This window comes from Pteropus alecto, unplaced genomic scaffold (genome assembly GCF_000325575.1).
Source record: "Pteropus alecto unplaced genomic scaffold, ASM32557v1 scaffold125, whole genome shotgun sequence".
NCBI lineage: Eukaryota > Metazoa > Chordata > Mammalia > Chiroptera > Pteropodidae > Pteropus > Pteropus alecto.
Window position 1 is genome coordinate 6,473,001 of NW_006436888.1, and position 23,652 is coordinate 6,496,652.

At 57.1% G+C, this 23,652-nt stretch overlaps 1 protein-coding gene across 1 annotated transcript in view; it reads right to left on the reverse strand.

Moving 5' to 3' along the window:
- SPSB1 (splA/ryanodine receptor domain and SOCS box containing 1) overlaps nt 1–11,789 on the reverse strand; it is a 50,847-nt gene extending 39,058 nt beyond the window's left edge. The window contains exon 1 of the mRNA XM_006914383.3: nt 11,622–11,789. The gene's annotated coding sequence lies outside the window, so the exon portion shown is untranslated. The remainder of the gene's footprint in view (nt 1–11,621) is intronic.
- Between the last annotated feature and the right edge of the window lie 11,863 nt (nt 11,790–23,652).

The following is a 23,652-nucleotide window of genomic DNA, read 5'->3' on the forward strand; positions in this document are numbered from 1 at the left end:
ACCTTCCCTGGACCCCCGGCGACCTCCCCTCCCTTCACCAACCACAGCCTTATTTACACAGCTACCAGCTGTTTGCACTCAATTAGCAAACTTTTAAGCACATATCCCCCAAAAGACCTATTTTGTGCATACCTTACACTCATATGCCTCTGTATCAATAGATGATGTACATTATGAAACACGTACCCCCCCCCCAAAAAAAAGAAATTAAACAGAAGGAGATAAAAATCAAAATAAAAGCTACGAATTTCATCCCACACCCTGGAGGGCTGTCTCAGGGGCAGCCACCCTCCGGGGTCCTGACGCTCCACACTGAGCTGCCCCAGAAGACCCCCTGGGCGAGGGAGGCAGGGTCTCGGGACCCTCACCCACCTGGCTGCAGGCAGGAAGGGAAGGATTAGGGACCCCCAGAGGAGGCGCCAGCTTCTCCTCAGCAGCAAATGCCACGGCCACGCAAGGGGATTTCTGTGTTTTGACTCAGAGGCAATACATCTTTCAAATTAAACCAACACAGATTAAAAGTGCAGTAACGAGGAAAGCCCCTTGGAAACGGTCGGCTTGACCACTTATGCCAGCCGAGTGGGACGGAGGGCGGCTGACAACGGGGCTGGCGAGCCAGGGTGCCTCTGCCCCGCGGCCCCCTTTGAGGGGTTCTCAGACTGCCCCCCAGTTCCTGCGCTGGGCCCTCCGGCCCTCCCTCCTGCCCTCCCAGGCAGCACACGCTCCAGGAAGAACACCGGGCCACGGGCAGTCAATGACCCCAGGGGAGCGAGGAGCCATCTCACCCTCTCGGCCACTGTTCAGGAGGTGGGTGACCACTCGGACACCACCGCTGACTTTCTGTGGGCACTTCAGGTGGCTCCAAGTACTTCCACAGGATCAAGTCTGGTGGCCCCCAGGCATGGGTTAGGGAGACAGGCTCAGAAAAGTGACATGAGCTAGCCTAGGCCTTCTCTGGCGGTCCCTCGGGGTGATGCTTCATTACCCAAAACATCTCATGAGCACCCAAGGCCCAACCGCCCAAAAACGAGGAGAGCAAATTCAGCCCCACAGAGAACATTCCGCCTGACCCCCCCAATGCCGGTGGCCAGCCCAGCCACGTGCCTGGGGACACATGGAACCCAGGAGGTGCAGGTTACTCTGGCCTCATGGACCCCAGACTTCTTGTAGCATCTTCTCTGCTCCTGGCATGAGTCAGGGCAGACGAGGGGACCCAAATTCATGTTCCCTCAAGTTTTCACGGAGAACAAAAAAACAGTTCAACTGCGGGAAGCTTTGTGCCAGCCCAGGAAGCGGGGCCACCCAAGTGAAAAGGCGGCCTCCCCAGGCAACTGGCTCCTTTTAGAAACACACCCTACTCCTCCACCAGACCTTAGCCGGCAGCTAAAAGAGGGAAGTGAACGAAACAGCTCTCTGGATAAGACGGGCTGGGAGGATGCCAGGGCTAAGGCTAATGACAGGCTTCAATCCGCCACCGAAATTTGTCCAGACGGGTCCGTATGAGGAAGGGCATCGGAGGAGCACGAGAAGGAAGGAAGCAGGGTGGGAGGGCCCCGGTGCCAGCCTCTGTGCTGAGCCCTCCTGGGGTCCTGACCGAAGGCACCCTCCCCGCCCACCGGCCTCCAGCCCAGCCCACAGAACCCTCTCAAACGCTCATCTGATGCTGCCTGCCTAAACTCATCTGGCGGCCATCCATGAAATGTACAGGTCACCTCGGCAAGCCTACTGACAGCCTACTATGTGCCAGGCATGGGACACCTCAGGAACAACGGTCAAACTCTTGCATAGGAACCTGTTTTACGACCTGGTTCCCCATCCGCTTCCTACCAACCGCCACCCTCCCTGCCCCAACACACAAAACCAGGGGATGGGAACACACACGGGGTCCCTGACAAGTTAGGGTGGGCACCTGGCACCTCTCGCTCTGGCGATGCACCTCGTTCTGACTCAAGAGGACTCCCCCTCCCCACTCCTGGTCCTGGACTGTGGTCTCACTCGGCCCCAGCACTGGGGGTCCACTGCATCAGGGCACCTCCCATGGCTGTGACAGTGAGTATGCAGGCCAGTCAGAGGCAATCTTGGGACTTCTGCTTTAATGACCTTCTGAGAACAAGGCCAAAAAGAAGAAAAGCAGATGCTTAGATAGACGGGCAATTGCCGATGCCAAGGGTTGAGCTTCTGGATCCAGCTGTGCCTGAAACCCCTTGACTTTTTAGCTGCTTACAGCTCAGCAAACCAGCCCCTTTTCGTTTGAGGCTGCTTGGATTAGGTTTTCTGTCCCTTACAGCTGGAAAAATCCTACCTGATTCATAGCCAAGCTTTTCAAAGACCTCACTCTTTTGCTCGTGCTGTTTCTTCCGTGGAATGTCCTGACTTTCCTATCAGGCTTTTTCCCATGAAGACTCTGACCCCAGACTCAGGTTTCTTCTGGGCAGCCTTCCTGACCTCTCCCCAGTATCACTGAGATGCCTCTGCGTCCTTTCAACGCCTGCATGTGCTTTCCGCTCACTCACCTGATCCTCAGTAAAGCCCCGCCCCTCGGTCCGCGGGGAGGGATGATGCTGTGACCGCTGATCTTCTGACTTGTCTCTCCCTCCTGGAAGGCAGGGACCAGGTTGCTCTAGCACCCAGCCCAGAGCCTGGCCCACAGTAAGTGCCAGATAAACAGCTACTGAAGGAGGAGGGAGCACCCTGCCTCACGTGGGGGGGGGCGGGGGGCGGGGTGCTCCATCCATGCGCATCGTGTTTGAGCGATGGGGCGGAAACGTAGCCCGCCCAGGAGCAAACCCCGTCGGTTCCACCTTCAGTCAGCCCAGAACCCCGCCACGGGCCGTGGGTAGCTCTTGCTCACCCTCAGCACCTCGCTGCCCCTCCCGGCCCAGCACCGAACCCCTCTGCCCAGACTTCCCAATGGTTCCACTCGGTGAAATGCAGGTGTTACACAGTGGCCCACAGGCCCTCACAGCCTGGCCTCCTGTCGTGCCCCTATCCTCCCCCCTCCCCCACTCTGTCCTGCCTCACCGGCCTTCTGGCTATTCCCGGCACATGCCGACCTCCTGCCCCAGGACCTGCGCGCTTCCCCAGCCCTCTGCCTGGTGCCAGGTGCACTGGGCCTGGGTACCAGGAGCTAGTTCCTCACTCGCTCCGAGGTTGCCTCGTCACTTTTCCCAGCCGCCACACTTTAAATGGCAACTGTTCTCTGTCCCCAGCACCCTACTCAGCTCTCCTCCACGGCACTTTCAATGACGTCCACTTGGTCATCTGCTTAAGACCTGTCCCCTACGAGAGCACGTGCTCCATGAGGGGCCTGGAACAGTGTCTGGCACATAGTAGCTACTTGATGAACACCTGTAGAAGAAGCGAGTGGCTCTTTCCACCCCATGAAGCCACCTCCCACACTGCCACCCTCCGCGGAAACGCCAGCCCCCTGGAAGCAGGGCCTCGGGCCTACCCTCCCACCCCGCCTTCTTGAATGGTGCCCAGGCGTCTCTCTGCCTGTCCACGACCTGCTCTGGAACCCTCCTGCGGCTGATCCGCAGCTCCTCGGCCCCTCATTCCTTGAAAACTCAGTCCTCAGTGTGGCCAGAGCACACTCCTACACATCCCCAGCTGCTCCGAGTGTGTGGGGCCGGCCAGTACCCAGAGAGCAGGGGCAGCCGGCCCTTCCCTCCGCCCGTGTTGGCCGCTCTTTCCTGGAAAACCCAGAGTCAGCAGTGGGGGCAGAGGCGGCTGCATCGGCTGCTCTGTGCTGAGCCCTTGGGTCTCAGCTTAGAGCGTCCACACAAGCCCTCCTTTCAGGGGGCGGCAGCTGGCGGGGGGCTGTGCTTCCAGACAGGGCTCTCGCCACCCTCCCACGGCCTGCCCGGCACATACCCATTCACAAGGCGCCTCCCGTAACAGCCCCGCCCCTGCTGCCCCCACCCACTTGGTTTTCCAAGAAACAATGTGTCTGGTTTGGATTGGACAATGCTGGCCCCGAGACACGGAGAGCAGACTTGTCCCAAACACGACCGTCTGGCCTGGTGTCAGCTCTATCTGAGAGGTCAGGAGTCACAGGAGTTATCATCGCAGCGAGCTATGGCTCTGAGGCGGACGGGCCTGTTCCCAGGGAGAGTTTGAGTGCCCCCTGCTCCCGCCAGGAGCCACGTACAAAGTTCCCTTTATGGGAACGAGGTGGGCTGGGCACTGGCAGTTTCAGCCACAGGGAAACCCAGGTTTGGGTTTTCTCTGAGGGCACAACCAGGCCTTTGTCTTGACTTTGCCCTATCCGCACTGGCTGGCCTCCTTGTTGGGTACACAGCGTCCAGGACCCAAGCCCCTCCGGCTGGCCCTTCCGAGGCTGGACACAAAGAGACACCACAGAGGACAGCAGGGGACATGCACCCAGGACTGAACACAACCCACGTTCCCCACCAAAGGCTGAGGACCTACTACGCATCGAGCGATGGAATCGCAGTGGAACCTGCTGTAGAAGAGGTGATGACAGCTACATAAGACACAATTCGCTGATGCAACGGATCGTTGTGAGCCCTACTATGCGCCTGCCTGTGGGAGAAAGAACCAAGTGCGGCCCGGCTGGAGCCCAGTCCAGCACGTGCAGCATCACATGCATCAAGTGACCGTGTGAGCATTCATCGGGGATTTGGTCCCCTACTTTGGCACGCGAAAAAGAAATGGCTTAAAAAATTTAGGAAAAAAGAAATAGGGGGAAAAAAAACAGGAAACGTGACCAGATGGAGCAACCAGGATGCCCCAGAAAGGAACCGAAGCTCGGTTCCAGGCGGCCACGGGAGCTGGTACACAGCCTGCATGAACCCCCAATTTGGGGTCCGTCTCCTGGTTCTCCTTCCTCTAGAAGAAGTCCCCCCAAACCTCCCAGTGGCCCCCCAGAGGGAGGATCTGAGAGGGAGGGAGGGAGGGAAGAGGTCCACATTCCCACGGTCCCACGGTCCCACGGTCCCGCGCGGCACGGCCCCTGCCACCCGTGAGCATTGCCGCAGAAACTTCCCGCAGCATCCTGGAAGCCCAGCTGCGGGACGTCGGTGGGGTGGGCGTGGCGTGGTCTCCCTGAGGCCCAGGAGGCCTGAAGAGTCTGCAAAGGCCCCTTCCTCAGACCCTGCCCAGCATGGGCTCCTGCACCCGAAGACACTGGGCAGCCAGGCGTGAGGAAGAAGCCACCTCCTTGGAGGAAGACGGGTCTGGCGCTCTCCCGCTCTGCTTTGTACATAGCCGGATTCCAAGAGGGCTAAAGATTAAGCCCTAATTAAGCTCTCCATTGCAGATGGGGTTCCAGGCCCAGGCGAGGCGCAGCGTGGCCCAGCCCTGACTTCTGGGCACCCGCGGTGTCCCAGCTTAGACCTTCAGGGTCAGCCTTGGCGCCTGGGCTACACGGCATCTTATGTGATCGCCGCCAACAGGCCCAGGGGACAGCTCCCCAAGCCAGACAGGGGGAGGAATGGAAAACCCCCAGTAACTCTGGAAGAAACACGCACTGCTGAGCCCCGCACAGAGGGGCCTGGGAGCCACAGAGGGGCTAAGTCCAGCCACCAGCTCCCTCGGCTCTGGCCCAGCAGGAACCAGTCTGTCCCACGGAGCAGAAAAGGTCAGATGCTCAGAAGGAGGGTTGAGAGTGTGGCTTTCCTGGTCCCAAGATGGCAGAAAGGAGGAGGGGCAGCTGGCAGGGGCACTGGGCAGGCCCAGTCCTCGAAGGCCAGAGCAGGGGAGGGGTGGCCACTCTGCTCCCAGACACTCACTGCCCCTCCACAGCCAGCATCAAAGAGTGACGGCCAGACACTGTCACCACGGGGAAGGTCACATGTGGGTCAGCGCCGGCGGCACGGGAAGGGAGTGACCTCTTCCCAAGGCCCGTTCAGGAACCTCCCTGCAAGGCCAGACGTCTGACACAGCCAGACGACAAAGGAGGGGGCTGGGGTGGAGGCTGAGGTGTCTGATGGTCCAGCACAGTGCTCCCCCCATGGCGGCCTGCCCCCCACACTGCACCTCAGCCTCCCGCTGACTGTCAGGGCGGCTGGAGCATGCCCCGCCACCCGCTACCTTGCAGCGGATCTTCTGAGCTCCAGAATATTCTGGCAATTTTCAGCTTTGGTGGAACTAGATGTGGCCCTGGCCTCCCCAGTCTTCAGCGTGGGACTCGTAACCACATCTGTCCCCAGCAGTTGCGCCAACTCTTATAAGGCTGAGGAACACTCGTCACCCTGGGCCTTATTCATAGGCACCCGTTCTCAAGGTGAGGGCTTTGGAGCTGATGGCCCTGGGTTTGAATCCCAGCTCTGACCCTTCCCTGGCTATGACCTGAGATTTTCCTGAGCCTCAGTTTCTCCACGTGCAAAACGAGGACAATAATCGTATCTGTCCCACATGGACGGTTTGAGATGATGCTAGTGCACACACATCCCAGTGCCTGGTACATCCTGAGTGCTCGTTGAAGAGAAGCTACAGAGATGGGTTCAAGACAGAGAAGAAGGAGCTTGGCCCCAGGGACTGACTAAGCCCCAGGGACTGAGGTCGTTAATAAACAGCCATTCGAGACCCTTACGGGATCGGAGCTCAGAAGGCGCCAGTGTTAAAACCCCTGTCCAGAGCTATTCTCAGCTGTGAGTTACCTGGGACAGCCTCTGCCCGTCTGTACGACAGACACGTCCGGCTGCTGCCCCAGGGTGAGAGGCCGCGGTGAGTAAGTGAACAGTCAGAGCCCAGAAGGCGGGCTGCCTGCGGCAGGCACTCCGTCAGCGACATCCTTTGGCATTGAACTTGCACTCCCCAGCCCCACTCTGCCCCTTAACTGCCCCCTAGATACCCGCTGCAGCTGAACAAACCTCTCCCGCGAACTCAGCGATGCCCCAGCCAGTCCGATGCCCAGCCCGTCTCCCATAACTCAGCATGATTCACATCATAATGTCACTGCAGTCAGGCTGGTCCCAGAGTCAATGGCGTGTGACAGCCACAAACGGGGCAGCTTGTTAAAAAATGACGACCCTTCCTCTCCGTGGGTCTTAGATGTGATGAGATAAAGCACTAACGAGCTGCCCGTGTCTGCCGCCCTCGCTGGTTCACGAGCTTCTGGAACAGCTTTCTTACCCATTTTTGGCTGAATAGTAAGTATTCACTAAAGGTCTGAAGAGCTGAACTGCTCAAACACCTCTTTGGCGGGTACCGAGGTGATGACGAACAGGTCGGGCAGGTGCAGGTGAACTGGCACAGGGTCCGCTCTCTCCCAAGAACGGGCGCTGGTGCTTGGAGGCCACCCAGTGCCATCGGGATATTTGGAATTCCACCACACACACACCGCTTTCTTTGTAAAGAGTGCTGGCTTCGCCCTCCATGCAACACTAACCCAGAAACTCGACACTCAAAAGAACCGGCTGAGCCCAAGGAATGCAGATGTTTGAGGCCCCCCGCCTGGGATGGCTCTGCAGACTAAACGAAGGTTTAAGAGCTTTGGTCAGCTTGTGGGGGAGGGAGCCACAGGAGGAGAGGGTTCAAAGGGAAACAGGACTATTTCCAGTACCTGGTAATTACACTGCTGCCTTTTTCAGCCAGTGGGTCCCACTGCCTTGGCCTGGGGAGTGGGCCAGACACTCAGGAATTCAGAGGTGGGATTGGAGTGGAGGAGAAGCAAGATGCCTATTTTAAAAGGGTTCAGAAAATTCTTCCACTGGAGCCTGGGGGTGACCCCTCTGGGTCACCCCAACCTTTCTCATAATCCCATCTCATTAGAACTGGCCACAACGGGAGGTGTGGCCTCTTAAGCACCAGTGACTTAAACAAAAAGCCCCCCACAAGGAAACAGGAAACATAGAGCCCATCCTCCGGGCCACCTTCAAAAGGGAGGTCCTGATCAGCCGGAGTAGGGGGCAGCCCCCCGGGGAGTGCAGTCAGGCCTCAAGTCGAGATAAGGTGATGACTGAAAATCAATAGGCCAGTTCAGTCCCACTGTGCGCCAGGCACTGTCCTAGGCTCAGGGGCTGCTGAGCTATCGGACAGTCAACAGCCAACCACAGCGTATGAGATGATTGGATCAAAGATGCCAATTTTTCCACTATCGGTGAAGAGGTTGGCTAACTCATTCATTCATTCATTCAACCAGTTCCCATTGAGCGTGTCCCAGCCACTGTGCTAGGTGGGCACAAGGACCTGACAGTAATAACCAAGGTCTCCGCCCTGGAGGCTATTTCAGCGACTGCCATCACACACACACACACACACACACACACGCACACACACTCACACACACACACCCAGACTCCCACGTCGCCTCCTGGATCCCCTACAAGGCTGGGCACTGAGCAGGGGGCCCAGCCCCAGCGCCATGTCGCCAGCTCCCGCCACTGCGGTGAATCCGTTTCTCCTGCTCCAATGTCTGAAATACTTGCCAAAAGTTGCATGCTTCGCCCGAGTGTGAAGGAATAAATGAGAAGCACTGAGCAGACCCACTGTGTGTAACGCACCCCGGCAATAGGGCTCTCCAGGACCTCCCGATCAAACGGGGGCGGGACACCCCACGTGGGCACCGGACTGGGAAGGGAAAGGTGAGAGGTGAAAGCCATCTGGCTGGGGTAGGGAGAGAGGAGGTGTCGCAGGTAGAAAGATAGAGACACACCTGCCACACAGAGGGCGGTCCTGCCAAAAGACAACAATGGTTAATTGTCACCCTCCAGCCTGCCTTGTTCCTGCCGCAACCCCCTGGCTTGGCACGAGGCTGGCACACAGTGGGCGCTCAGCAAATATCTGCAGAAGAAAGTTCTATGCAAATTTCAGAGGGAGGCAAAGAGAAACCAAAGCTGGGGAGGGGGTACCCAGAAACTGTGAAAAACAGACGCCGACCTGGACATCTGGAGTCCTGGGCAGGGGACTCTGGCCCTGTCCTGAGCGGGTAAGTCTGGCTGCCACAACAGAAGTCGCTGGACACAATGGTCTTGAAAGGAGGGATTCCCTTCCTCCCTTCTGAGAGTGTCCTGCCTCCGACCCCCGACCAGGCCCAGCCACAGTTCTCCCAGGAGGTCTGGGGCTGGCTGTTTGGGGACAGGAAGGGTGGGGAAGCAGCTTCCCACCTAAAGACCAGCGGATGTGGACTTAAGAGCTCACTCGAAGTGGGCCGTCCTGTCTCCAACCACCAGCCTGGACAGTGCTTTGAAGCTGCCCCCTTTGCGAGGTGGCCCCGACAACGGCACCCCTCCCCACATCCGAACCACACCAGCCACTTCAAAGCCACATAAAGTCCATTACCCCTGCCACCCCAATCCAATTTCCCCTCTGGGTCCCCACTCCCCGCTCTGGGTGGACACGGGGGCTGTTCCGTGGGAAAGCCTCCCCCCACTCAAGGTCAGCTACGCCTCAGTAAGCCGCTGACCCGAGACAGCCCCCCTCGCCTCGACGTCCAAGGGGAGCAGCAGTGGCCCAGGTCTGAGGAGGGGGTGGAGCAGCCAGGCCCCCAGCTCTGCCCTCATCTCTCCGGCCAGCCTCTCCTCCTGTCCCTGCAAGACGAGTCTCATGTCCAGCTTCACAGATGTGGAAACTGAGGCTCCAAGACGCCAAGTAATTGTCTGGGATCCAGGTCAGAAGCCAAAATTAAAACTCACGGTCTTCCCAGAATGCTAGAAGCCTGAGAGGAGGCAGGGGTGGCCTTGGAGACAAAGAAGAACACGGCCACGGGCACAGGATGCTGCCCTCGTTCCCTGCCTCCTGGTCCCCCAGCAGCCTGGGGATGCTGGGCCTCAGGTAGGGCCCCCACTGCCAGAGAGAGAGAGAGCAAAGAGGCAGAGGCCAGAGAGCATGGACAGCAGGGCCAGCGTAGACCAGAGTGGGGGTGGCTAAACCGTGGCTCCACGCAGGCAGCTGAGGAGCCGGGGGTGCGTCCAGGTCTCTGGGTGCCCAGGCCCACCTTCGCCCCTCAGCCACTGTCAGCCCAGACCTCAAGGCCCCTCCCTCGCCAGGCCACAGGAAATGCCATCCCTCCCCAGGCTGAAGCGTCCCAGAAATGCCATGTGTCTCCAACCTGCCCAGAAAGGGAGAGTGAATGCAGCTGCTTCCTGTGATCCCCACCTGGCTCGTCAAGGACCCTGACTGTCCACCCCACTTCCCCGACTCCCGGGGGCACGCTGCTCAGACCCTCGTACCCAGCCAGGGCAGGCCAGGGCACCAGGAAGTTCCAGGATGGCACGGGCTTGCAAACCCAATCTGGCAATGACGGGGCCTGGGACTCCCCTTAGGCGTCTGCCTGTGTCCTCATTTCCTGTCTGCAAGCCCCGTGAGGCCACCAGAGCAGGACACAGCCTGGCACACATGTGGAATAAATGGAAGGTCAAAGAAGAATGAGAAGCACCACCTAGGAGCCCACAGGACGGCAGGGTGGGAAAAAAACAAAATAGGTTCCCTTACTGCAGGAAAGCAGTCGCGCACGACACTGAAAATGTCTTTTCCCACCTGGTAGTCTGTCTCTCTCTCTCTCTCTCTCTCTCTCACACACACACACACACACACACACCCTAGTGCCAGATACGTAAACTGATAATCCTGGAGTCACATTGATTTTTATGATAATCTGTACTAAGTGCTTACCACGCACCAGGTACCATCTACGTGGTTCTGCAGGGACAGATCTCTTTCCTACTTCCCTCTCTCCTCCCTCTCCAGTTCTTATGCATCCCAAGGTCCAGCGTCAACGTCACTTCTTTCAGGAAGCCTTCCTGGATTCACCTGCTGAGAGTAAACCCTGATCCTCATCACAATCCTCCAGAGCTCCGACTGTCACTCCCTGCTTCTGTTCCCCTCTGCCTAAAATGATATCGTTTGAGAGTTGACTGTATATTTGCCCTCTTCCCTTGCAGAAAGCATAGGAAATGAGCTCTCAAAGGCCAGGATTAAGGACTATAAATTCTAAGGCATGTTCCCTCCTTGGAGCAGGAAGGCGCGTGGGAGGTGAGGCCCCGACCCCGTCTCAGGCCTTGGGTCCCAGTTATGGGAGGGACCGCAGTTCACACGTCAACTCATTCCATGCGTGAGGTAGTCTTACCCACCCCCATTTCACAGATGGGATACCGAGGCCCAGGTCACAGAGACGGGGAGTATCAGAGCAAGACCCCAGCCACCTCCATCCACCTCCCCAGCCAGGCTCATAACTGCTCCAGCTGCCACGCCTAGACTAAACATGGCTTTCGTGGTGGCCTCCTCCAGAGAAGTCACAGAACAGACCACCCGCTGAACTCTGAGGCAGTGTGGCGCATGCAGGCTCTAAGACACCCACACACTCCCAGGCCTGTTGGTAGAGACTGCCCTTAGCCCGCTAGGTGGTCCCCTCTGTCAGTCGGCCCCTTTGCCACAACCGTCTGGCAACGAATGTGGTCATGCCTCACAGCGGCTGCAGGACCCTGCCCCGTGCCAACACCAAAATGTGCTCTGCTTGGACAGCACCCACCCAAAGCAGCATGCTAACATTACCTGGTCGAGCCTGTTTGAGATCTCACACACACACACACACACACACACACACGCACACACAACACATACACACGCACACACCCCTCCCTGTCCCCTGCGGCTGCCTCTCAACCCCTCCCCAGCAGAGTCTAACACGTGTCAGCACACCCCCATCTCCAACTCACCTGAAGCGGGCAGCCCGGCCAGTGGGGAAGTGTCTCCGTCCCAGACCAGGTCCCTTGGGAGGTGAGTGAGCCCAGGGAGGGTGAGGCTAGCTGTCTCACCGGGCACCTTCCTCTTCCCAGAGTTCCTCCTCCCCCACCGTGCTAGGCAGGGCTGAGTGGGGAATTGCTCGGGGCCGCTGTGCCCACTGCACCACCCTGACCTGCCGCACCTGGTCCCCGCTTGTACATGACTAAGCGATTTCTACCTCCGAGCCCGCCTGCCAAGAGGCCAGCTGGCTGCAGAGCTTTGCTGGGATGCCCGGAGCCGCACGCACCAAAGCCCATAACTGGCGGTCCTCGTCTTGGGAAAGAAAACCCCCTCCATGTTTTGTTTTCCCCTTAAATGAAACAAATCCACCCACGTAGTTACTGGAAACTCAATCAAGTGAAACTGAACCGTTTGCAAAGAGAATTAGTCAGCAAACTGTGAGCAGGTGGAGCGGCCATGCTCGTGAGGTCCCCATCCAGGAGGAGAGCGGGGTGGCCCCAGCCTCCCCGCCACGCTGCAGGTGATCCCCTGGGCATGGGTCAGGACGAGAGGGCACTGGCCATCCAGAGGGCGAGCTCGCCCACACCAGGCCGAGGGTGAAACGCGCGTCTCACGACGCCCCACTCACCCTGGCTCAGGGATCTCGCCCATGTTCAGATCCCACCCCATGCAGCTGGCTGAACCTCCGAGTCTCAGTTTCCTCGTCTGGGAGGTGGGGTTACCAGAAGCTACCGGACGCCTCGTCAGGATCACCAGAGACACCTACACCAAGCGCTTTGTGCCTGGCACCCAACGGGCAGCCATAATGCTGACTCTCATAGGGGAGCTGAGACGGGTGGGTGACATCGTCTTAGGGCCCTGTCCCTCCAGGGACTGGCTGTTGGTTCCCAGCCCTGCTGACGTCCCCAGGACACAGCGTGGCGAGGTGGGAGGTGGGCCAGGCCAGGCACCAGCAGGTCAGGTCTAGTCCTAGCGCCGAGTCCCAAGGTATGTGACGCCATGGGCTCCTCGGCCTTGCCCTTCTCGTCTGCACGGGGAAGGCACAGACATTTTATTCTGCGCTGGTTCTTTTAAAACTAACAAACAAACAAGCCACCAAGTTATTTGTCAACATTTTAAAAAATCTGGATTCCTGGCTTCTCTTAGGGGGAAAAAGACAAGGACACTGCAGTGCACTGGACTCCACTCCTGGGTAAGAGGCCCACCCCTGCACAGGACGCACGCGCCCCGCTTTGCCACAGTCCTCCCCCTGCCCTCGAGCGCCCCACCAGCTGCCCATTGGCACCTCCTTCCCGGCCCCTGGGGGCATCTGAGCTTGTGGCCCAGTTTAAAACCCCACTTTTATTCAGGAGCATGACATTAGGCACTTTTCATTTGAAAGAGCCACAGGAAGTGTCCTTTGGGAAGGTAATGAAAGTCTGATGCTTAAGGCGGATTTTTCTTGGAGGAAAACAAGACGAAGTGAGAAGACCTACGGCCGGGGCAGGCCGGGGAGCCCGGGGAGGCTGGGGGAGGCTGGGGAGGCCGGGGAGGCCGGGGAGGCCGCGGTGAGACAGTAGTTCTCTGACACTCTTTACGGGATTTACGGGGTGAAGAGCGGAAGTGCGTGTCGGGGTCCTGCCCCTCGGTTCTCTAACTTCCCCTCCTCGCCTTTTGCTTAGGGACCGGAAGACGGCTTCCTTCTCTGGGCCCCTGAGCCGGACACGGAGAAGGTGGACATCAAGATGCTGACAGGCGGGCCCAGCGGGAGGGTCCCGGGACGGCTGCTCACAGAACAGGGAGCCCCCAGCTTCCCCAGCTGGCTGTTTTCTTTATGGGGGTGGGGGACCCAGGGGAGCGCATGGCCGGATCTACTCACAGCCCAGCAGAGATGCTGAAAATATCAAGTGGACATTGGTGGGTATTTTCACGTTGTCTTGGTCACGCCTGAAAGGAAAAATCCAAGCTTCGGACTCTCCACGTCTCTCGCCTCCCCAATGGCACTTCGTCCATTTGACTTCCCCTGAGCGCCCGCGGAGGGCCGGCCACCGAGGCACAGCAGGGGCACACGCCCGCAGCACCGAGGCACGCCTGTGTCACAGAACCGACTCTGTGCAGTATCCCGGTGACCCACGCCCGGCCCCCTCCGGGTTGGGAGCCTCGTCGCACCCAGAGGCCCTGTGGGGCGGTGATTCAGGGCACCGGCTGGGTCTGCGTCCAGCTCGACTTCTCGGCGGTCCGATCCCAGACCAGTTACTTTACTTTGAGCTTTAGTTTTCCCAGCTGTAAAATAGGCATAATAAACGCCACTCGACAGGCCTCCTGGGAGCAATAGACAAGCCGATGCGTGGAAAGTGCCGAGAATGGCACTTGGCACATAGCGAGGGCTCAATAAACACTAAGCGAACTGGTCTAAGCCAGGAGGAGAAGGTGGTCCATGCCGGGACCCGACGGCCTTGAGCTGGGCTTTGGACAATCAGCACATGCTGTCACTGGTCACCTCAGCTTTACACCCTCCACTTGGGCTGCCTTCGACAAGTGCTTCCCCAAACCAGGCTGCTTCAGTGTGGTGACAAGCCACAGGACGGTCCAGTCCTCACAAAATGCAGTTCAGGAGCCGCTCACCAAGAAAGCTCCACTCGCCTGTGTTGCTACCAGCACTTCCGGGGCAGGGGGAAGCCGCGGTGCCGACCCCGGTCCCCGCCAGACGGCTCAGGATGCTTAAGTCCCCAGAAGAAATGAATTCCAGGACGGTGATGCCGGCCGCTGGACCTGTACCGTTACTACAGACCATCCAAGGGGCCGTGTACAGTGGGCGAGTGTGAATCACACCTTGACGAGGCCAGAAATGGACCTGCCTTAGCTCCTGCTGTGTGCACTCTGAGCCTTGACGAGACATCCTCCGCCTGCTACAACATCCAGGGAGGTTGGGCGCTACCTGCTTTGCCTTGTAAACAGTGCAGGGGAGACGGTTACACCAGCACAGACACTTGTCATCGTGAGGGCTCCTCCGTGTCAGCGCCTCCCGACCCTCTGGCTTCAGGAGAGGACACTAGCCCCACTCTCCTACTTTGTCTAAAAACTGCTCTTTTATCTGCACTAGCAGAAAATTCTCCATGGATGCTCCAAACCCACCTTGCCAGGAAGAAAACAGAGATCACACCCCGAACCCCCAAATCTGGTGGATAAAGCCAGGTCACACCTGGACGTCCGAAGCTGCGGCAGAACCACCTGGTGCTGCTAGTTTGCCCTGGTTTTGACCTTTATTCCTGCCAGTTGCTGAAGTGTTTTGGGGGAGAGGGCAGAGGCAGGAGGGGGTATGAGAAGATGACCCCCAGCCTGCCTCTAGAAGAGTGGCCCCCAAACTTATTTTCAGCAGTTTAAATGATTTTCCCTTGAAATTAAGCCTTGTACAGAACCCTACCTCCCTCACATTAAAAAAAAATATCGAAGTCGGAGTGCTCTGCTTCAAATGGTCTGCCTTCCTCTGTCACTCTGGGGGGACAGCCCTGAGGCTCATGGGAAAGTGGGGATGTGGGGACCAGGGGACGTAGCATCCACATGTCTGTTCTTCCCAAGGATTGAGACAGCACCCAGCCCAGCTTTGCAAACTGACATTCCCAGGAAGCTCGGTGCCCCCTGGTAGGAGCTGCCAGGAGACCAGAATACGGTTTTAAACCCCCAGAGCACGAGAGCCCCACTGACCCATCCTGGGACTTCGATGTCATCCCCGAGCCTGAGTCTTTCCAGAAAGGAGGCATTACCTAGACGAGTGGTGGGTGGTACCCATTGTGCGGGATGACGAAGATGGGGGGCTCGCCATACCCGTCTCTGCTCTTGCATGTGCTCGAAATTTTCCATTAAACACACACACACACACACACACGTAAACACTACAGCAAAGCAAACCCTCAGTGGTGGTGAGACACCCCCTGGGGTGGGGGGAGGGACCCCAGCCATGCTTCAAGACTCAGCTCAGACATGGCCCCCTGGGCCGCTGCTGTCTGGGCGTCTCAGCACAGGCACCATGACGGCCCAGACAGAGCGGGCATTCACAGAATATTGGCACAACGACGTAGGAATTAAAAAAAAAAAAAAGCCAAAAACCTCTGCCCTGAGCTGTCTAGACACCCCCCAGTGTGACACGATGGTGAGGAAGACGGGCTTTCTGGGGACCTCGGAGGGCACCAGACAGGGGGAGAAAGGGAGCTGTTCAGACAAAACTGTACGACATTGGCCCGATAGGACGGAACCGGAAGGAGAGGCAGAAACCCTATCTTTTCGAACATCCCATCTCTCTGAAGACAGGAAGTTTTTGTAAAGGGATCCTGACGTTTATGTATAATCTTCACGTCATAAGTTATACATAATTAGAACACACTTCACACCTGTGGGGCTGCTTAGGATGGTTTTTCCACAAACCCCAGGCAACCGTTCTCATTACAGCTCCTTAAAATCCTCAAACCGAGACCTTCAGAGAAGCGCAACCCCTCCAGGGCCCCCCACACCTCCCATCCCAGGGTAACTAAGGAGCGAGGCTGTGATTCCCAGGTCTTCCTGATCTATCCAGGGGCTCATCCCCAAAAAATCCATGCAGGCACCTCAAGAACCTGCCACGAGGCCCCTGCTCCGCACAGAAACCACCATCCTCTGAACCCCACGTTTAATCTCAGGGTCCCATGAGGCTCCCTGGGGTCACACGAGGCCCTCCGTGTCTGCCCAGTACACCTGGCTGTGAGCTGATGTTTGCTGCACACACCTGCCATCTCCATCTGCTCTATCGCAGATTCCCAAGCGCCTAGGCGGCTTCGCGCATCTCCAGCGCCATGCCTGGTAAACAGTAAGTGCTCAATAAAGGGTGCTGGTGTGTTCGACAGTCACAGTAGAAAGGACCCAGGCTGTGGAATCAGGCCAACTTTACATCATCCACGTAGCTGTGTCACCTCCGGCCACTTAGAAAATGCCTCTGGAGCTCACTTTTCTCCTCCGTAAATGGGGAGGTAACAACCAACTCAAGGGTAGTTTGAAGGATCAGAAAACCATTGACAGCAGCGAGACAGTGCCTGGCACACGGTAGGCATTCAATAACGGTTACGACTGTTTCTGGCAGAATCATACTCAGAGCAGAGGGAGTCGGCACCCTAAACATTAGCCCGAGAATGGAAAGGAAAAGGGGGAAAAACGTTGTCAGGGGGCTCCAATGACTCAGGGACCAATGTTCCCTCAGGTGGGGACAGCTCAGGGGTTCTCCCGTGCCTGGGACAACTCCCTAGTCTCCTTTCTACCAACTGTCCCTCGGCCCGCAGTCATGGCACCACGGCTCTGGGGCACCCCCCTGCCAGGACCCACTGATAGAGTGCTGGTGACCCAGGAGAGGGCGGACAGAGAGCAAATGGCATGCCTGCTGGTCGACACTGGCCATGGCAACACCGCCCCAGAGACTGGCAGGAAGCCATCAGTCATAGCTCAAATGAGACAGAGACGGTCTCCCCCCTTCAGGGCCTGACAGGTCTCAGAAAACACTGTGGGGAAAAGAGACGAGAACATGACGGGCCGAAGCTGAAACTCTGGTCCCAGACAGGCCAATACGACTTGAAAGTGGCACCAAATTGCCACACCGTCAGAGATAATCCTGCAAACAGTCCTCACTCCCGCATGGCCCAGGGGAGATGCAGCTCCATCACTTACAGACCCCCAGCCTCAGAGCTGATCCATGTGGGGACGCCTGTGGCATCCTTGCTAGAGATGGGGTGGGAGGGTCCCGCACAAAGCAAGCTTGGCACAAGGCCATGCCCTGAAGGCCACCTCACAGATTTGGGAATTTGCCCTAAGAGCAATGGTTACTGTTGATGGGCTTCAAAAAGGGAGCTGACATCGCCACGTGCGCATTTTAAAAAGATTGCTCGAAAAAATGAAAAACAACGAAAAAGGCCACTGACTGCAAGAGGACAGAGCTGGGTCTTCTGTGGCGATGGATAGAGAGGCAGGCAGCTGCAGTCCCGGGCGAATATTTTAGACAAGCTCTTCCCACCTGCAAGCAGCCCCCAACTGAGCCAGGAAGGGAAATCCAGCGTCCTCCCGGGAAACACTGTGATCTATCATGCCAAACATAAGTAGCCAGAAGCCACGCACGACAGGTCGCAGGGACATTCATAAGAAATGCCCAGAGCAGGCAAAACCATAGAGACAGAGAGCGGGTTGGTGGTTGCCAGGGGCTGGGGAAGGGAGCGAGCAGAGTGGCTGCTGAATGTGTCTGGGGTTTACAGGGTTCCCTCTTGGGGTGATGAAAATGTTTTGGAATTAGGTGGTTGTGAATGTCCAGTTGTCCCTCTGTATCTGCAGGGGACTGGTTCCAAAATCCATGGCTGCTGAAGTTCCTTATATAAAACGGTACAGTGCTGGCACATAACCCATGCGCATGCTCCCGCGTGCTTCAACTCATCTCTAGATTGTGTGTAGTGCCTCGTACAATGTAAATGCTGTGTGGATGGCTGCCATGCCGCCCTGTTCAGTTAATAATGACGAGGGTAAAAAGCCTGGACGCGGTCAGCACAGACGGAACCGCTGCCGGCCTGACTACGCAGTACACGTCAGCAACAACGCAGCCGTTTTGCCAATGCTTTCAGTCCGTGGTTGGTTGAACCCGCGGGCGTGGAGCCTGATGGTACACAGGGACGACTGTACTAAACGCCACTGAATTGTTCACTTTAAAACGGTTAATTTTACATTACAGACTTCACCTCCAGTGTTAAAAACAGCACACTCATTAGCCAATGTCACAGGGCGCATCGGCATATTAGGAGTGTTAGGAGTGTCGAGTCTCCGCCGAGCCACCGATCCCATTTCTGCTGAGGCACCATCATTTCCCCACAAACCCGGGGCCACTTTTGTTTCTCTGCAGCCCCATACATCCAAATCCTTCCAGAGGATGGGTTCGCCCACAACACACATACGCCCCAACTCTGCTGTGGCCAGCATGCTCTCTGGGGTCAAAACCTGGCTACTTATCGTGAGGACGTACTAAGCAACTGCTGCAGGAAGCAGTATCTGCTACAAGAAAGGCCCAGGGACCACGGCTTAGAAGGAGAAGACAGTCTACGGGAACGAGTGACTATCCCAGAGGCCCTCAGTCACTGCCCCGAGATGTCCAGGTCAGAGCTCACCCCGCAGGGGCGTCCCCCGTGTCCCCGCCCCGCTCCATAGGCCCATCCGCTGGCATCCTCCTGCCTGTGGCCTCACTCAGCCCCGCTCCAGCTACACACTAGCCCATGCTCACCTTCCACATCTGCCACCCCTCCACCAGGAACGCCCACCCACCTCACTCCCCCCGCCTTCTCCCTATCGCCACCCCCATAACGCCCTGGACACCGCCAGCACGGGACACAGGCCTGTCTCTCCCACTAGACAGAGATGGAGCGAGACCCCCTCTCCATCCTCTGCATCCCCAGCCCCAGCAGATCAGCTGCATAAAATAGGCGCTCAATAAACGTTTGAACGAAAGAATGAATAACAAGTGGCCCGATAATAGCTCATGAAAGGAGGCTCACGCTGGACTTTCTAACCTCGCATGGGGTCGTGGGGGAAGTTCTGGTCTGTGAAATGAAAACCTGGCACCCAGGTCCTGTGAGGGAGTCTGAGGGGCGACACCACACCCGCCAGCCATGCTGTAGGCTGTGCTCTGGGACCAGCACTAATGCACATCACCTCCCTGAAACCTCGCAGCCGCCCCGCGAGGGGACGGCCATGCCACACGGTAGGTCAGGCAGGCCAAGGCTACGAAGGGAAGCTTGTAACCGGGCCACCCAGCCAGGAAGTGCCAGCACTGCCTCCGAGCCCAGGCCTCGGTATCTGCAAGCCCTGGTCAGAACCACCAAGTCACCGGCCTTGCCTGCCCTCGCTTGTCCAATGGGTATCCGGTAGGAACCTGCTGTGTGCATCAAGCACTAGGCACGCAGTGAGGAACGCGAGCCACGTGTCCCGGTTCCGCTCCCTGGAGCCCACAGTCCGGTGGGATAGCAGGCGGCTGTCCCCGGTGCCTCGAGGGGGTGAGTGTGTGTCTGGTTTGGGTCACCAGGTAGAGGTGGAGGCAGGGCTTCTGGCACCAAGAACACCACAGGAACAAGCAGGTCTGGGAGGAGAGGAGATGTGAGGAGCTCGGTTTTTATAAGCTGAGGAGGGCTTGCAGGCCATCCAGGGAGGAAGGTGCTGGACGTGTCAGCATGAAACGTATAGGGCGGGGCTTCTGTGCCGGGGGACGCCTGTGGGAGGAGGTGGGTGGACAGAGAGGGAGGAGGTGAGGGGCAGAGGGGGTGGGGTAGAGTCTGTGGGGGATGCTGAGCAGGAAGGGCCAGGAGGCTCAGCGGAAGCAGGAGGGGGTGCAGACCAAAAAGTGCTGAGTGCGGGCGGCTAGACCCAGAAGTGCCAGGGAAGCGAGGAAGTGGACAGCAGGTGTGTTCACCTGGGAAGGAGGCTGGACTGTGGCTGAAGGGGCCTCTCCTCTCACCCCGACAGCAGCCCTGGGGCTCAGTGGCCACACGAAGCCACGGTCTTCGGCTCCTTTCCCTGAGACCCTGGCTCCCTGGCCCCCACCGGTCCCCACAAGCAGCCGCGCGGCTCATCTCTGAGCGGCTGGAGGGGCAGCGGCCTGTGAGGCTGAGCCCGTCAGATCAGGGCAGGGCAGGATCCTGAGAAGTCCCCACTTCATCCCCACAAGCCCCCCAAAAGCACATGACAAGGCCTCTCCCTGGAGCCTAAAACTCAGGGAGTGCAATAAAAAAACAGAGACCGAGTGTCCATTGATGAAGGAATGGATGAACAAAATGTGGCAGGTCCATACAATGGACTATTACTCGTCCTTCAAAAGGAAGGACACCGACGCATGCTGCAACATGGCTGAACCTTGACGGCATGGTGCTCAGTGAGATGAGCCGGTCACAGAAGGGCAATCCTGAGGAGCCCACTCATCGGAGGGACCTCGAGTAGTCCAATTCATAGAGACAGAAAGTAGAACGAACGGTGATCGCCAGGGGCCAGAGAGAGGGGAACAGGAGTTAAGAGTGTCAATCTTTCGTGATGAAGGGAGTTCTGGAGATGGATGGCGGTGACGATTGCACGACCATGTGATCGTACTTAAAAATGGTTCAGACGGTACATTTAATGTTGTGTGTATTGTACCATGATTTAAAAAAGAGAGAGAGAGAGAAGTATAAAACCCCTGAACTGGAGAGCCCTCCCAGATGGCTCTTGGGCACCCTGCCGCCCTGGGGAGACCCCGGCGCATGCCAGCCTCGTCACACGTGTACTCTCCCCCAGCAGGCGGGCCCTGGCAGGAGCACTCGGGAGCACGCCAGTGCCAGGGTCTCTTCTCCGGGTCTGGATGAAAATGCCGGGACTGAGGCAAGCCCCATCTCCCGCCACGTGCTCTCCTGCCAAAGGCCTCGATCTCCTTAGAATGAGGGCTCCAAAGTGTCTGCCTCTAGCCCGGCTCTCTCTCTTGACCCCAGGTCTAGCTGCCGTCTAGATACACGGCATGAACCATTTCCACCTGGGACAGGTTCGAGGCCCTTCTGGGCCCCTTGTCCCCACCCCTCGCTGTGGGGTCGTTATCCACTATGACCCCAAACTAGCAGAGAACCTCATAGACTTGCAGTTCTTCACCCCTCTTCATGCCCAAGTCCAGCTGGTGACCAAAGCTGCGGATCCCACCTTGAAAACGCTACCAGCCTCTGTCCCGACTGGCAGGAAACAGACATAACACAAGGAAACATTTGGAACAATCAGACGCCCTAAAGCGGAGCCGGCAGCCGTGTGTGGCCACAAGCAGTCTATCTTGGCAAGGGCTGTTCATAGCTGCTGCGGCTGTCCAGACTTTGTCACCAGGTAGATCCTAGATTCCTCCTCAGTGTGGCATTTACATCCCACACACAGGCTCTTAGTCTTGGCCCGGATCACCCACTGCATCCCGCATTTTCCCAGAGGTGCCTGTGTGTGGTAGATGGTCCTGTGGGTGGCAGAGGCTCCCGCGCTTCTCCACCCATAGCCCGCATGAGTCCGAGATGGTTAAGCTTGGGTTTAGGTCGATCGGGTCCAGAGCTTGTGACAAACCATTTCCACATCCCCTGCGGTCCAGCCCTGACTCAAATCCCCATGCCTGCATTGCACAAGGCCGGGCCTCCCTGGGGGATAAAGCCAGGTTGTGCTTTGAAGGGTTCCCTCCTGAGAGGCCCAGGACCCTGAAGCTGCTGTTGGCGTGGTTTGTCTCGGGACTGGTGGACCCAGTTATGTCTAATATTGGGCAACGAACAGACCTTTTAAAACGAAACAAGTGAGAAGCCAGGAAGTTACTCTCCGCTCCATGTCGGGAAGAGTATGCTTATCCTGCCTTGCCATCCAATGGAGTCACAGCCCACTTCTTTGAGACTTGGTGCTCCCCTTAAATGCTTCTTAGGAAGTAGTCACAGGTAATCCGAGATGATGTCTGAGACTGCCTTTGGGATAATCCAGCGTGAATGTGTGCACATGTGTGGGTATGTATGCACATGTGTGTTGACACTTGAAGCTAGTGAGGGGACCTTCTTTCAACTTGGGTACATGTTTGAAATTTTCCATAATAATAATTTCATTTAAAAAATTGTATGCTCCTTGGAGAAAAGGCTAAGGCAATGGAGGGGGTATAAGGCACCGGTTAAGAGTTTGGGCACCAGAATCGGGGTTAGACCTTGGCCAAGTCACGTGGCCATTCCAGCCTCAGTAGAAGCTGGACGGCGAGAGAACCTGCTTGCTGCCCAAGGTTCTTGGGAAGAGGACAAGGGTTAATGTGTCAAGGACTCAGATAAGAGCCTGGTACCAGCACGCACTATAACAATGTTTCCCGCTATCATCATCGTCATCAGAATTATCATTATCTTCCTCCTCCTCCTCCTCCTCCTCCTCCTCCGAGGTTTTATCCATGAAGTGCTTAACAGTGAAGTGCCTGGCACCTGGCTATGAGTGGGACTTTTACTCTTGGATCAGAATGGATGCTGTCAGATAACTGGGAAAAGGGAGAGCACTAAGCTGAAAGTCCAAAATAAAAGTCCCTTTAACTCTGGATTTTGTCAGTCAGGCGTGTAGAGGAAGGACAGGATTATGGATCCCTCTGTAGACGGAGACACACCTATACCTGCCCTATGCTTTCGTCCGATAAAAATGCTCATTCTCAAAATTTTCAGGAATAAAAAGATAAACTGATATACACTCAGCAGCCACAACCTATTTCTTGAGAAGAATTCATGTGAAATTCTTAGAGTAGACTCATAAATACTGTAAGGATTGGAGGTTTGGCTCAATGTGAAAATAAATCAGCAGGCAAGTCTCTGCCTACCTTGGAGGAGGGGTAGGTGTGAGGGGCCAGGCGCAGCACAAGGAGCACAGCGCCGTCCTTGGTGAGCAGGGGACGGCGCCGGCCTCCACCAGCTGGACCCCCACCTGATGCTGGAGAAATTAAACATCAGTGCTAATTCCCTAGGGGGCATTGGAGTTTCACAAGGCAGCCGTGGGGAGCCCATTGAAGGGTGGTCTCGGTCTTGCTGGAGAAGCCCAAGGAACGCAGCCTCTCCCAGCTCCAAAGTGACATCACCTGTGGCCCCTGGTAGGACCACTCCTTCCTAAGAGTATGGAACCCCAGAACACATCGATTCTCCTCAGAGCCTCAGGCTCCCTGAAGCCAGGTCTGTCCCTGCTCATGGCTGTCAGAGCCACTGCAGTCAATGTGCCACCGCTCTTATTATCTCTGTGCTTCCCTGGGACAGAAAAGAAAGATTTGTAAAGTTATTGCATTAGGCGGCTCCACACCTTCCATGTGTGTGTGCTTTCCCTCCGTTCCTCCCTTCCCCTCTCTGTCTCTGTCTCTGTCTCTGTCTCTGTCTCTGTCTCTGTCTCTCTGTCTCTCTGTCTCTCTTTCTCTCTCTCTTTCTCTCTCTCTCCATCTACTGGGTAAAACGCTCCCTGCAGAAGAAAAAGCAGTAAGAGAACAAGGGAAGTGCT